Here is a 14,005-nt window from a genome sequence, read left to right on the forward strand (position 1 = left end):
ATAATTCAATAAGAGTACAGTACTAAGAGCAACTCTAGCAGACCCCGTATCCCGCCCCGACCTGCAAAATAACCGCCAAAATACGGGTCGGGGCGGAAAAATCTGCCCGATCAGACCCCGCATCCCGCCCCGGCCCGTAAATATTTTTACGGGGCGCGGCAAAATCCTGGCCCCAACCCGTTTATTCGTGGGTTTTCCCCTTGCCGCTGCGGTGCCCTGCATATAAGCGGAAGCGGTTGGTGGGGGGACATTTCAGCCCGCGCTTTCCCCACCAACCACCTCTCCTATCCCCCTTCGCATCGCCGCCCGGCCGCCGCCCAAGATTCTGGCGAAAGCAACCGGCAGGAGCATGCCGAAAGGCCGCCACACGCACTAGGCCTCCCCTCTCTTCCTCCCTGCCTCGGCGGGCCGCCGGATTTGCGGATCAGCGGCACTTCATCACGGGCCACCGGATTTGGCTTTTCCGGCCACCGATTTGCTGCGCCAAGCGATGGAGTGGTCGGGGAGCCTCTCCCGCAGCCCCGGCAAGGACACATCGCAGCATGCAGGTACGGGTTCGTCCACCCGCCGTCGCCGACGGTTTGCGGGCATGGATTCGTCCGGCCGTCCACCGGGCTCGACGCTCACCCAGCGTCTCTGTGGCTTGCCGATGTCGCTCATACAGTGCGACGACTGCACGCGGACAGTGATGTGACTAACTTCGGACACGCCGAAGCACCCCGGATGGGTGTTCTTCAAATGCGAAAATGACGGGGTACATGCACTTGCGGTAGCTCATTTGATAGCTCATTCTCTAGTTCAATTGCAGTAGCTCATTTCGAACTTGCTTATTCTTTTGTGTAGGACGATGAATGCTCATTTTGGTTTTGGGAAGGCCAATACATTGATTTATTGATAGAAAGAAACTTAATAGATGTTGGTGCACTCCTTAGTAGAATCAAAGGCAATGATGCGACTGCATGTGCAACTAGAGGGGAAGCAACGTCTACTTTTTTTTGCGGGAACATCTACTTCTTTCGAACCAAAGATGAAGAAAGAAGAATGCAAAATCAAGAATCCGCAGATAAACAATGAATGCATGGAGAAGATATTAGTCCAACTTGTGGGAGCAGTTATGAAAGTTGGAAATCTTCTCAAATGCATACTTGTGATTCTTGTTTTTCTGTCTTGCTATTCTAGCAAAGATTTGGTGATGTCTTTTGTATCCAATGTTGTTGAAAAAGCAAAGAAATGCATTATGCTACATCAAATTAAGGTGCAAATTTAAGTTTTCTGGGTTGGGAGGAGTTGCGCCAGATCAGACGCCGCAAAGCCGACCCGTAAAAAGCATATTTCAAGAATATTCTTTTTTACGGGTCCATTATGCGGGGTCTGCAACTGCGGCCGTCCGCGCCGACCCTCAAAGACGTTTTTCCACGAACTGCAAATACGTTTTCCGGGCTAGGAAGATGCGGGGTCTGCTAGGGTTGCTCTAACAGCAAATAGAGGGAAAATATAGAGTAGTACACTATCAGCATTTTATAGTAGTACTATAAAAAGTGAAGGCGGTAACAGTCCTTTGACTTACAGACCAAGCAACCTGTTTCAATCGTGTGCAAAAGCATACGACCATGCAGTGTACCCATACGGAGACCACATGCCCGCAGTCAAAGTGATGGTACGCAGATGTGCAACGGCTGTCGCAAACTCGGAGTTTCAGTAGTAAATGACAAATGAAGCAGAAAAACGCATCCATCAAAGTGCAAGGTGAATCTTTGTGCTTCTCATAGATAAGAGTTAAAAGCATTGGGAGTCCTACAACTTACACAGAATGTGATGTTTTAATCCTAGAACTTACATTTTGACCCTATCCAGTTCCGAACTTGCATCAAATGTGCAAATTTGGTCCTGACACACAGAGCGACAAGTGGACGCCTAGGTACCGACCCAGTCAGCACGCGTCATTTTGCAAAGAGGCCCCTGCCTTTGGTTTGAATATACCCACAGGACACCAAAACACCTGAATTAATTTGGTAGGAGAGCACGGTCTACCCCCCCACCCCCCACCCCCCATCCAGACAAACCCGAACTCACTCCCTCTCTGTTTCTTGCTCTGCTCTCTGCTCAAACCTGCAGCTCGTCGCCGCCGTCCAGCAAGCCGCCGCCGCCAAGCAAGCAAGCGGCCATGGTTTTGTGCTGGAATGTAGCACACCACCCAGGCAGGTAGCTCAGCTTCAGGAGCAAACATTGTCATTGGAAGTATGACACAGAAGAGAGTGAAAGAATAGAAGGGCAGAATCAGTTTTGGGAGCAGAAAGAAAAGGAATATCAGGTTGAATTTCTTCCAGAACCCAATCTGCAACAAAGATAGGTGATGTGTCATTCGGTGGTACATAAATATATGTGGCTAAAATTTGAAAACTAAGGGTGCTCATCAGGTGTAAGAAACTAAGAATGCTGATCAAAACGAATTCACGCATTTGTACAAACGACACATGACCAGTTTATTTCGAGACTAATAGAGTTTGCCCCAAATTTGATAGTACTGTTACTTTTTACCAATTAAACTTCATTGAAATTTGCAAAAGAGGAGGCAATGCATAAACAATGACCCTTGGTAAGAATGGAATTTATCAAAGCGAGCAAGTCAAAATGTAAAGCTAATTATATGATCAAAATAGAACCATTAAACAATAGGCGAGTCAAAATGACTTTAATTGACCGAACTTCAAGCAGAACAAAATGTATATAACTCTATAATTTAGTCATGGAAACTTGCAAACATACATCCTACTTGTGCTTCCTGGGAAATCATCAACCCTGTAAATATTCATCCTGCCGATGTGACTTGTCATATTAATCAAACTGTACTTAATTATCCAACCGAGTGCAACTAAAATATTGTCAACCGCAAGAAAAGGACAAACCTAAACCAAGTATACTTACAATAGAACTAAATTTTGAAGGGTGTGCTCTATATAATGCAGTTAAACTCATATTTTTTTCCCGAAAAGAAAACTCATCTTTCAAAATATGCCTACTGTCGGTGTCAAAACCGGCGGATCTCGGGTAGGGGGTCCCGAACTGTGCGTCTAAGGCAGATGGTAACAGGAGGCAGGGGACACGATGTTTTACCCAGGTTCGGGCCCTCTTGATGGAGGTAAAACCCTACGTCCTGCTTGATTTATTCTTGATGATATGAGTATTACAAGAGTTGATCTACCACGAGATCGGAGAGGCTAAACCCTAGAAGCTAGCCTATGGTATGATTATATGTTGTCCTACGGACTAAAACCCTCTGGTTTATAGAGACATCGGAGGGGGTTAGGGTTACACAAGGTCGGTTACAAAGGAGGAGATATACATATCTGTATTGCCTAGCTTGCCTTCCACGCCAAGTAGAGTCCCATCCGGACACGGGACGAAGTCTTCAATCTGGTATCTTCATAGTCCAACAGTCCGGCCAAAGGATATAGTCCGGATGTCCGGAGACCCCCTAATCCAGGACTCCCTCAGTAGCCCCTGAACCAGGCTTCAATGATGATGAGTCTGGCACGCAGTGTTGTCTTCGGCATTGCAAGGCGGGTTCCTCCTCCGAATACATCACAGAAGAGTTTGAATACAAGGATAGTGTCTGACCCTGCAAAATAAATTCCACATACCACCATAGAGAGAATAATATTTCCACAAATCCAATCCGCTGACACGTTTTGGCAGCATGACATTATGCCATGGCCCGGTAATTATTCGAACCGTTTTTCCTTAACCAGCTCCGCACATAATGCGAGACGGTTTCTTGACACGTCTTGTCAAAGTAGAGATCGTGTTCCCCTTATTACGGGATTCTCATCAATACGGATGTGGGTAACCCAACCGTGCCTATGACTCCTAGATTTAGGCAAGTCCCAAACGGCCACGAGGAGGACGCTTGATATTCACCCTCTTTATAAAGGGGCAAGGCTTTTACTTTTTCGCTCTCGTGCTCAATCGAATCCTTCCCCAGCCTCGAGTTCTAACACCCAAAGCCCAGGTCAGGTGCTTCAGATCTTCAGTCATGTCCGGATCCAGCCTTCAAGGCCGGTGGATGCCTTCCTCCGTCACGGAGGAGGACATCAAGAAGTTGAGGGAAGCCAGATATCTTACCTCCGAAATATCGCATAGGCTGCCCGCCCGAGGGCAGGTTGTCCCTACTCCCGAACCCAACGAGAGCGTTGTGTTCGTCTCCACTTCCTCCGAGGACTAGGCCTCGCTCTAGATCCCTTTGTTAGGGGTATTATGTTCTATTACGGGCTGGATTTTCACGATCTGGCCCTGGACTCCCTTCTTCACATCTCATCATTTATCGTCGTTTGTGAGGCCTTCCTCCGCATTACCCCTCACTTCGGCTTGTGGCTCAAGACCTTCGATGTGAAGCCGAAGATGGTCGAGGGACAGTATGTAGCGTGCGGAGGCGCTTTAATAAGCAAAATTGCTGATGCTCCATGGCCAAAGGGTTCCTTTCCAGAGGTGTCCGGATTATGGCAACAGGAGTGGTTCTACATCATAGCTCCCCGAAGTGCCAAGTGGGTGGCTGCCCCCACCTTTCGCTCGGGTCCTCCACCACAACTGATGTCATGGGTCAGCAAGGGACTGAGCTGGGGTCCAGCCAAGGACGTGCCCATATTGCAGAGCTGCATCCGAGATCTCTTCGAGGGAGATTTCAGTTTGGTTATGGTAATGCAAGTCATGCTGGTTCGTCGAGTCCAGCCTTGCAAACGCCAGCCCCTCCGCCTATGGGAATTCAACCCAGAAGGACCGCGCGCCATTCAGAATTTCCTCGGCCTGACGCACGAGGAGATGAACAAATCGTTCTTCGGACCTTAAATAGAGTGTCCGGACACTACCGAGGACGTGGGCCTAAGCAGCAACCGCACCGCGGCCCAAGTAAGTAATCCCTTGGCTGAACACACTGTCCTTTTTATTTATCATGACATCATTCTGAAGAATCGCTCTTTGACCAGGACTGGATAACAAAGGCGAAGATGATCCGGTGTTCGGCCCCCCTTCCTGAAGGCTTGGACAATCCGGTGCTGGAAAAGATGCTTGATCTAGCACCTTGCCTAGTGCCCACAAAGGAAGATGAAGGGGGGAATAAAGAGGGCGAAAGCAGGCCTCCACCGCTACCTATTCCAACCGAGGGAATGAGCGCCTCCATGAAGGAGGATAACCCAGGGGAAGGATCTGACATCCGCTCGCCCCGGGGAAGCAAGAGGACTACCTCCGAAGATCCAGAAACCAAGATTTCCAAGCGGGAGAGGAAATCTCCACCAGAGGGCCCCGCCTCGGAGGGTGCTTTAGCCGTACAAGGCATGCGCGGGGATCAGCCCTCTAACGAGCTGTAAGTAATCAGAAAGTACTTGATAGTGAGGATATCCTACCTTACTTCTGAGGAAAATAACTGAAGCATTTATCTTGCAGTTCGGATCTTAGCCCTTCTCAGCTGAGCTCGTCTTCAGGGGATCTTCTTCCAGAGATGATGGAGAGCGAAACGCCTCCCCCGGACTCCCCAGCTCAAGAAGCGGGCGACCTTGAAGTGTTGTCATGGAGAGTTTCTCCTGATCTGGTAAGGCCAGAAGGTAATCCTATGGCCACCCGAAGTCCCTCGTATCCGGCTCTTGAAGAGAGCAATCAAAAGAGTCCGGCACCATCTGGTATGCGGTCGGATGTACGGAGGGATCTGCTGGAGAGGGCGGTTATCTCAGAAGAGCGCCGCACCTTGATGGGTACGGTGATTGAAAGGATTTCGTCCGCCGAAAGCGGGCTGCATGAAGCCTTTATGAGTCTACTGACGGATTTTGAGTACGTGGAATGATGTATATTTTTTTGAAAGTACCGCACATTTTTAGATGTGCTCTGTGTAGATAGTAGCCCCTGAGACTCTAGTTGTCGCTGAAAACGGCGGCAAACAGAGGATCATAGTCCCAGTCATAACCGGACTGCCTTTACGTGCAGGTGGTGGAGGCATCAGTGTCTAGCCGGACTGATAGGGTTGCCGAACTAAAGCAACAACTGGATGCGGCCGATGCCGACATCGTTCTTGTTAACAAGCGGCTTTACGAGGCGTAGGGTAGGTGAATTTTCTAGTGAAGTCTCATAGTAAGAGCAGCATGATGCCGGTATCTTTAATATGTTGTGACTGCAGATGGGGCTGCCGCCGTGGAGACCCTTCGGGCGGAGCTTTCCATGGCCAAGGAGCAAGCGAGGAGTAGTAATGCGGCTGCTTTAAAGGCGACCGAAGAGTTAAGAGCCAAAAAGGCCGCACATTGCGAGAGCAAAGAGAAAATGGCTGAGATGGCTGTAAAGTTAAAAGACACTGCCGACCGTTGCCAGCTTCTTGAAGAGGAAAACCCGGCGAAGGCGAGGGACCTGGAAAAGGCCGCCACGGCGACCAAAGACACCCGCTCCGCCATGAGAGCGAAGAAGGAGGAGCTGCGTCAAGCTGGGGATATCACGGCTGGGAAACCCTTCCTGCTGTGGAGAAAGTTTGGAGATCCTCAGTATGCCCCTCTGGACCGGCTGTGGAGTTCGGCGGATGCATATATGGACTTGGCGACGAGTGCTGTCGATGCGGCCGAGTACTTCCGAGATCAAACAAATCGTGAAGTGGATAAGCTATTTTGGTCACAATTTAATGTTCCAGAGCGTCCGCTTCCATTGGCTGATCGGCTTGCCGAATGGGCTGAACTGAATAGATTGTCCGGACTTGCCATGAAGTCTGTTGTGGATCACCTGTGGCCGGAAAGGCCGAAGCCGAACAACTATTTTAGTTTAGTGCAGCAGTTCCTTGGTGCGGTGCCGCGCATTAATGCGATGAATAGGTCGGCGTGCATAGAAGGCTCGCGGATGGCCCTTGCCTGTGTTAAAACATACTGGGCAGAGATGGATGCCACCGCTGTCACGGCGCAAGGTTCGGCCATAGGCCGAGTGGCTGCCGAGCACTATTTTGAAGATGTTTTTGAAGGCGCTCGTTCGATAGAGGCCCGGTGCTCGAAGAATATTATGTTTGAATGACATGTATTCCCATCATAAAAATAATGTTTTATTAAGTTTATCAAGGTTGTATTTATACTTTTGCCCGAAAGTATTATGATGCCTCCTGTGTGGCTGTTTACGTATATATGTATATAACCTAAAAGATTGCAGTCGTCGGCTTCAGCCCCCACACATATAATGCGGGGGTGTTCGCAGAAGACGCATTTTCACACTTAACCCAACGTTTTGGTCCATTATGGAGGTGATAGCGCAGCGGACGAGGCAACCGGACTATAATGCTTTAACACTTTCACTTAGCCAGAGGAGTTTGACAGTGGGGCTACTATATAGCCCCTGGTGGCTCCGCACTCATCCGAATTCGGGGTGCGTACATGCCTGGCCGGGAAACGGCCCTTCGTTAAGGCGGAGGAATCTCGAAGATTCCGATAGGTCATCGAGTGGTTGACCAGTCTCACGCTATATCATGACAGTCAGTTTTCGGCTTTCTCTACTGAGGTGCTCGTCCGGATGAACCAGGGCACAATCGCAGTAGTTCTCATGGTGCCGCCTTAGCTGATGGAGCGGAACGTATGGCAGCAAAATACAGGAGCCGGGCAAACCCAACATTTGACCAAAGACATGATTCGGAGCTGATGCATATAAGGCCTAACTCGCGACACCGAACACTCCCTAAGGTATTCGGTCTTTATGGTGTAAACCGGGCCTAAACAGTGCCCTTTGTAATAAGCCCCTAGTGTCCAGGTACGTGCATTATTCTAACGTGGCCACATGCCAAGACGCCAGCATCCTTCTCAATTGTACTGAGAATCCGAGGGGTGTGTATCAACAAGAGACAGTAAAAAAGGTTTACGCAGGGTCTTAATCTAAAAAGAATCCTTGGAACAGGTCCCTGTTGCACGTCTGCGCATGTGTCTCCGTTGTGCCGTATTCTAGACGGGTGTAGCACAATGATCATATGTAAAAGAGAGGAACTTTAATTGAAAAGTTGCCGTGCAAAAGGTAAATTATACTAAATAAACAATATATAGTTCAGAATGAGTAAGATTGAGCTGAATTGCCACTTGTTTGCGCATGTTGATCCCCTTGTATTGTACTAGGGGTATGGCCATCAAACCTGTATTAATTACATATAGTTGTGCCGGACTCGTCTAACCGCGTTCGTGGTCTTAACGACCTGTCAAATGCTTTAGTTGGTGAGGCCGTTTAGTGTGCGGCTGCCAAGGCGGCCGCGCTGTCTTCGGCATGCAAGGAGCACTCAATATTTCCATTGACTGTAATGATGCCGCGTGGACCGGGCATCTTAAGCACGAGGGAAGCGTAATGCTGTATTGCGTTAAAGCGAGCGAAAGCTTCGCGTCCGAGTAGTGCTTGATAGCCACATTGGAACGGAGCAATTTGGAAGGTTAAATTTTTTGCTACGGAAGTTATCGGGGAAGCCGAATATAACCTCTAGTAACAGGGAGCCCGTGCAATGAGCCTCTGGGCCTGGCGTTACTCCTTTAAAGGAAGTATTGCTATGGCTAATTTTTGCTGGGTCTATCCTCATGTTGCGTGCTGTGTCCTAATATATCAAGTTTAAACTGCTGCCGGCGTCCATCCAAACTCGTGTGAAGTGGTGTCTGTCAATTATTGGGTCTAATACCAAGGCAGCCCATCCTGCCCGCCGGACACTTGCTGAGTAATCCCGATGATCAAAAGTGATCGGTTGGGACGACCAGTGGCAGAACTCCGCGGTGATAGGCCCTGGGGAATATTTATCTAGGGGTGCCGCTTTGTTTCTCCCCTTTATCACGTGTAACACGTTTACTGTTTTGACTTCTGGTGGGAATTTCTTCTGTTCCCCAGTGCTTTGCTTGCGAGGCTCGTCCTCGTCTTCGCTTGGTGACTCCTGACCCTTGTGTTCGGCGTTGAGCTTGCCGGACTGCTTGAAGACCCAACATTCTCTGTGGGTATGATTGGCGGATTTACCGGGGGTGTTATGGATCTGACATGTTTGGTCCAGAATTTTGTTTAGGCTGCACAGTTCATCTTTGTTGCCTTTGGAGGGCGACTGTTGCTGACCCGGCCGAGAGCTTCTGAATTCGGCATTTACCGCCGTGCTCTTCGGGCTGTCTTCTTTATTCCGGCGCTTATTTTTGCTGCGTCGTGATTTCCTGTTTCCATCCCTGACTTCGGATGTACTTGGGTCGCTGGTGCTGCATCGGGCTAACCAGTTGTCCTCGCCCGTGCAAAAGTGGGTCATGAGGCTTGTTAATGCTGCCATTGTTCTCGGCTTTTCTTGGCCGAGGTGTCTGGCAAGCCATTCGTCGCGAACGCTATGCTTGAAAGCTGCTAAGGCTTCGGCGTCCGGACAGTCGACCATTTGGTTCTTTTTAGTAAGAAACCTGTTCCAAAGCTTTCTGGCTGACTCTCCGGGCTGTTGAGTTATATGACTCAAATCATCTGCATCCGGTGGTCGGACATAAGTCCCTTGAAAATTTGCCCGAAAAGCGTCTTCAAGCTCTTCCCAACTTCCAATGGAGTTTTAGGGGAGGCTTTTAAGCCAGTGGCGAGCTGGCCCTTTGAGTTTGAGGGGTAAGTACTTGATGGCGTGGAGATCGTCTCCTCGAGCCATATGGATATGGAGGATGTAGTCATCAATCCAGACCCCAGGGTCTGTTGTTCTGTCGTATGCCTCTATGTTTACGGGTTTGAATCCCTCTGGAAATTCATGGTCCAGCACCTCGTCGGTGAAACATAGGGGGTGTGCGGCACCCTTGTATTTGGGTGTGCCGTGGTGTTCGGATGTTTGTTGTGTTGCAGTGTATGTTGGAGCGCGCCTGCGTGGTCCATAGATGGATCTGGTTGTGCCGTCCTTTTGATGCGAGCCCTTACGCGGATCGCGTACTGGTTTATGTGCGGCGCCGTTTGCCGCTTTATGTTGGCTATGAGGTCGTCTATCCGACCGGATGGCCATTTTATTTTTTAATTGCAGAGGATCTAAGGCCTCCTCATCGAATTCGGGTAGCAACTTTCGCTTCGGATAGCTCTTGGTGTGGCGATTACTGTCGTACTTCGTTGCAGTGTCAAGTACTTCACTCCATCTGATTTTGAGTGTGTCTTGTGCAGCCCTGAACCTTTGCTTCTGCTTTTTCAAACTCCTTGCAGTGGCAACCAGCCTTTGATGGGCATTCTGTTGCTCCGGGTGCCTGTCCGGTGTGATGTCGTCCGGATTGTTATCTTCGACGAGGTTGGGTTGTTTGGCTTGATTCTCCTTGTTGTCGTGGTTTGGTGATGGTTCACCCTACTCTAACACTGGGTCTATATGATTATTGTTTCCGCCGAGGTGGGATTTAGAGCGGCATTTACGCCGCCGCTTTGACTGCTTCTCAAGGGAACAACCCTTCGCTGCGTCCTTCCGTTCCTCGTCGTCGTTTTCGTTGGGTGTGTCCACCATGTATACATCATATGATGAAGTGGGCGTCCAGTGCCCTGTGGGCAGTGGTTCCTGTTCGTCTCCTGCATCATCGTCCATACCGTCGATGTCTTCGGAGTCGAGGTCCGGCATGTCGGTTAAGTCATCGACAGTGGCTATTAAGTGGATGGCGGGTGGGCGGTGAGCTTCTTCGTCATCCGCATCCCAATCCTGCCGAACGTAGTTCATCCAGGATTCTCCTGACAAGGAGAGAGACCCTAATGAGTTCAGTATTTCGCCAAGGGGTGAGTGCTGAAAGATATCTGCGGAGGTAAACTCCATGATCGGCGCCGAGCCGGATTCGATAGGCACGGGCGCAGGTGGTTCGGAGTCTGTGGATAATGTCCACAAAGCAGAGTCTAAACAACTGCATTGGACCAGAATGCCATCGATGTTATTGTTTTCTGTATGCTTCATATGACTCCAGCAATTCACACTGGCACTGAAAGGGAAATTCGTGTATCACAGTTTGAATGATCAGTAAAGATTTGAGTACCATACAGAAGATTCATGAACCATAAGAGACATTATTCCAGTACCTCAACATTGTTAAGATAGAGAAACTTCCATCTCTTTAGATGTGCTCGAACAGCAATATCCATGTCTTCAACTGTTGTTCTCTTCGTCCATCCTCCAGAGTCCTCGAGCGCCTTAATTCTCCACACTCCCGCGGTTCCGTTGAAACTGAAAAAATTGAGGAATGCCCCATTAACCTGTTGTTCCACCTTGAAGTGGAAGCACATATTTATGTTGTGTAGCCTAGTTAACAAGTTCTCATTCTTGTTTACAAAAGACCACCTTGCCTGAACTAGTCCAACATCCTCTTTGCCATGAAAGTCACACACGCAGCTAGTCAGATGATAGAACTTTCATGGGCTCATCATCATTAGATAATAATGCCCCGCGGGAGTGTGTAATTTTCAACTGTACCTTGAAATGGGGCACAATTAGCTTCACGAAATCTTCTTGTGGTTGGAAATCAGCATCAAAGATAACAACAAACTCATAGTCTTTCACGTAGCTGCAGTTCATGGCAGACTTGAGATTTTCAGCCTTGTAGCCATCACGGATCACCCAGTGCCGATACAATATCCGGACACCCTCCCGTTGCCATTTCTCAACCTCCTCTCTGATAAGAGCAGAAGTTGCAGCATCGTCAGAATCATCGAGCACCTGCACCAAGAAATTCGATCTCGGCCAGTCTAGATTGCAGACAACTCCAATGGATTGCTGATACACCTGCAAACACGCATACAAATCAAATAAATGAGCTAAAATTTGATTCAAAATTCATCATAGTTGCACAGATCAGTCAATATTTTCCCTGATTCAGGATTATCTCAAAATGAATCCTACCTTGCCCCCCCCTCTAGTCCTCTGCTTGAACAATAATTTAGGAGCGTGAAACATTAGAAAGCATCATTAAACAAACAAAACTATAATGCTATATACCACCATCGTCAATCGACAGCAGCATCTAAATGAATTGAACTGACAGCGGCGTCTAAAATGTGTCTTGGATAGAAAAGGATGTGTAAAACTAGACAAGCATAACCATGCTTTAGAAACACTCGAGCACCCCATCCCCAAAATTGAAACTCTTCAGCCCAAATACTCCATTGCGGAATCGAATCTTCAACCAAAAATTTCATGATAACAACACCCAACACTCATCGTGCATGGTAGTACTAGTAGCCATCATGTTAACTAACTACTAGGAATTTTGGTCAAAAAACAACAGAAGCCGTTCCAGTCCTAGCTTGCAAGCAACACTCCACTCCACTCAGGTGCTCACCGTTGCTGTAGTGCGGGTAGATTCAAACCAAAGGCAAGGGTTGATAGATCCTATGGATCGTGGTAGGCTAGATCTTTCCGGTAACCTACCTTCCTTGGGTGCGGATGAGCTCGATCCAGAGCCGGCCATGGTGATGTAGGGGCCGGTGATCGCAGAGGGATCGAGATGGAGAGGTGGCAGTGGTGCTTCCCGTGAGCACTGCGATTGCCCTAGATCGGAAGGGGATATCGGTGGGGAGTCTGGCGGCGCGGTGAACCTCGTACCGTGCGCCCCGGCCCCCACCTCTTTATATATCGCAGGTCACAGGGGCCCACCAACCATAGAACGGTTGGGCGCCCTCGATCAGGGCGCGGATAGATCAGGGCCCGATGGGCCATTGAGCCCACTCGGTGGAGAGATCAACCTAACATTCTCCCCCTTGATCTCAACTTTTACTTTTAACCTTATACTTTCTAGTTTATTTGTTTCATCACATATTGGTACATAGAGCATGTTTCATCGTCACAGCTTAATTGCCGTTAGAATCATTCAGCTACAACATACGTTATGATCAGAAGCAAATTCTGTTCCTTTTGGGCCTATCCAGGAATCATAAGGCTTTCCCTTAAACCCATGCCAGCTATGTGTTCCTTGAACACATTGGGTGGTAAGCCTTTCGTTAGCGGATCCGCAATCATATCCTTTGTTCTTATATGCTCGAGACTTATAGTTTGATCCTGGATTTTATCTTTCACAACATAATACCTTATCTCTATTGTTTTGGCAACATTACTCGACTTGTTGTTGTGAGCATAGAATACCGCAGGTTGGTTGTCGCAGTACATCTTTAGTGGTTTGTGAATACAATCTACCACTTTCAAGTCGGGTACAAATTTCTTTAGCCATATCGCCTGCCCCGTGGCTTCAAAGCATGCTTTGAATTCTGCATACATCGTGGATGATGCAACTATTGACTGTTTGGATCTTTTCCACGAAATAGCTCCCCCAGCGAGAGTGAAGACGTATCCTGACGTGGATTTTCTATCATCTCTGTCCCCCGCAAAATCTGCGTCTGAATACCCTATTATCTCTAAGGAATCACGTCTCCTGTATATTAGCATGTAATCCTTCGTGCCTTGAGCATAACGCAATGCTTTCTTTACCATATTCCAGTGCTCCATGCCTGGATTCTCTTGATATCTACTGAGTACCCCGGTGATAAAAGCTAAGTCAGGGCGAGTGCACACTTGTGCATACTGTAAGCTGCCAACTGCCGAAGCATATGGTACTGCTTTCATTTGATCGATCTTGTACTAGTTCTTGGGACATTGGAATTTCCCAAAACTATCGCCCTTGACTATAGGAGCAGGTGTGGCTTTACTCGCATGCATATTATACTTTTTAAGAACATTTTCTAAATATGCTTTCTGCGATAGTCCTAAGACTCCATTGTTCCTATCTCGGTGAATTTCTATGCCCAAAACATATGATGCTTCACCAAGATCTGTTATGTCAAAATTTGAGGATAAGTATTTCTTTGTTTCTTGTAGTAGACTAACATCACTGCTAGCAAGCAGGATATCATCCACATACAAGATTAGGAAAATATATTTCCCATTTTTAAACTTTGCATAAAATGCAATTATCCTCAATATTTTCTTTAAATCCAAAACTTTTAATCATTTGATTAAACTTTAGATACCACTGTCGAGAGGCTTGTCTTAATCCATAAATGGATTTCTTCAGGCAGCATCCGATATTTTCCT

General features: G+C 48.0%; 1 pseudogene; it reads right to left on the reverse strand.

Annotated features, from left to right (window-relative positions):
- Nucleotides 1–1,563: 1,563 nt before the first annotated feature.
- On the reverse strand, nt 1,564–13,420 carry LOC125537471 (putative xyloglucan glycosyltransferase 1; annotated as a pseudogene).
- Between the last annotated feature and the right edge of the window lie 585 nt (nt 13,421–14,005).

The sequence above is a fragment of the Triticum urartu genome, chromosome 2A, assembly GCF_056163025.1.
Source record: "Triticum urartu cultivar PI428250 chromosome 2A, HENAU_Tu73, whole genome shotgun sequence".
Lineage (NCBI taxonomy): Eukaryota > Viridiplantae > Streptophyta > Magnoliopsida > Poales > Poaceae > Triticum > Triticum urartu.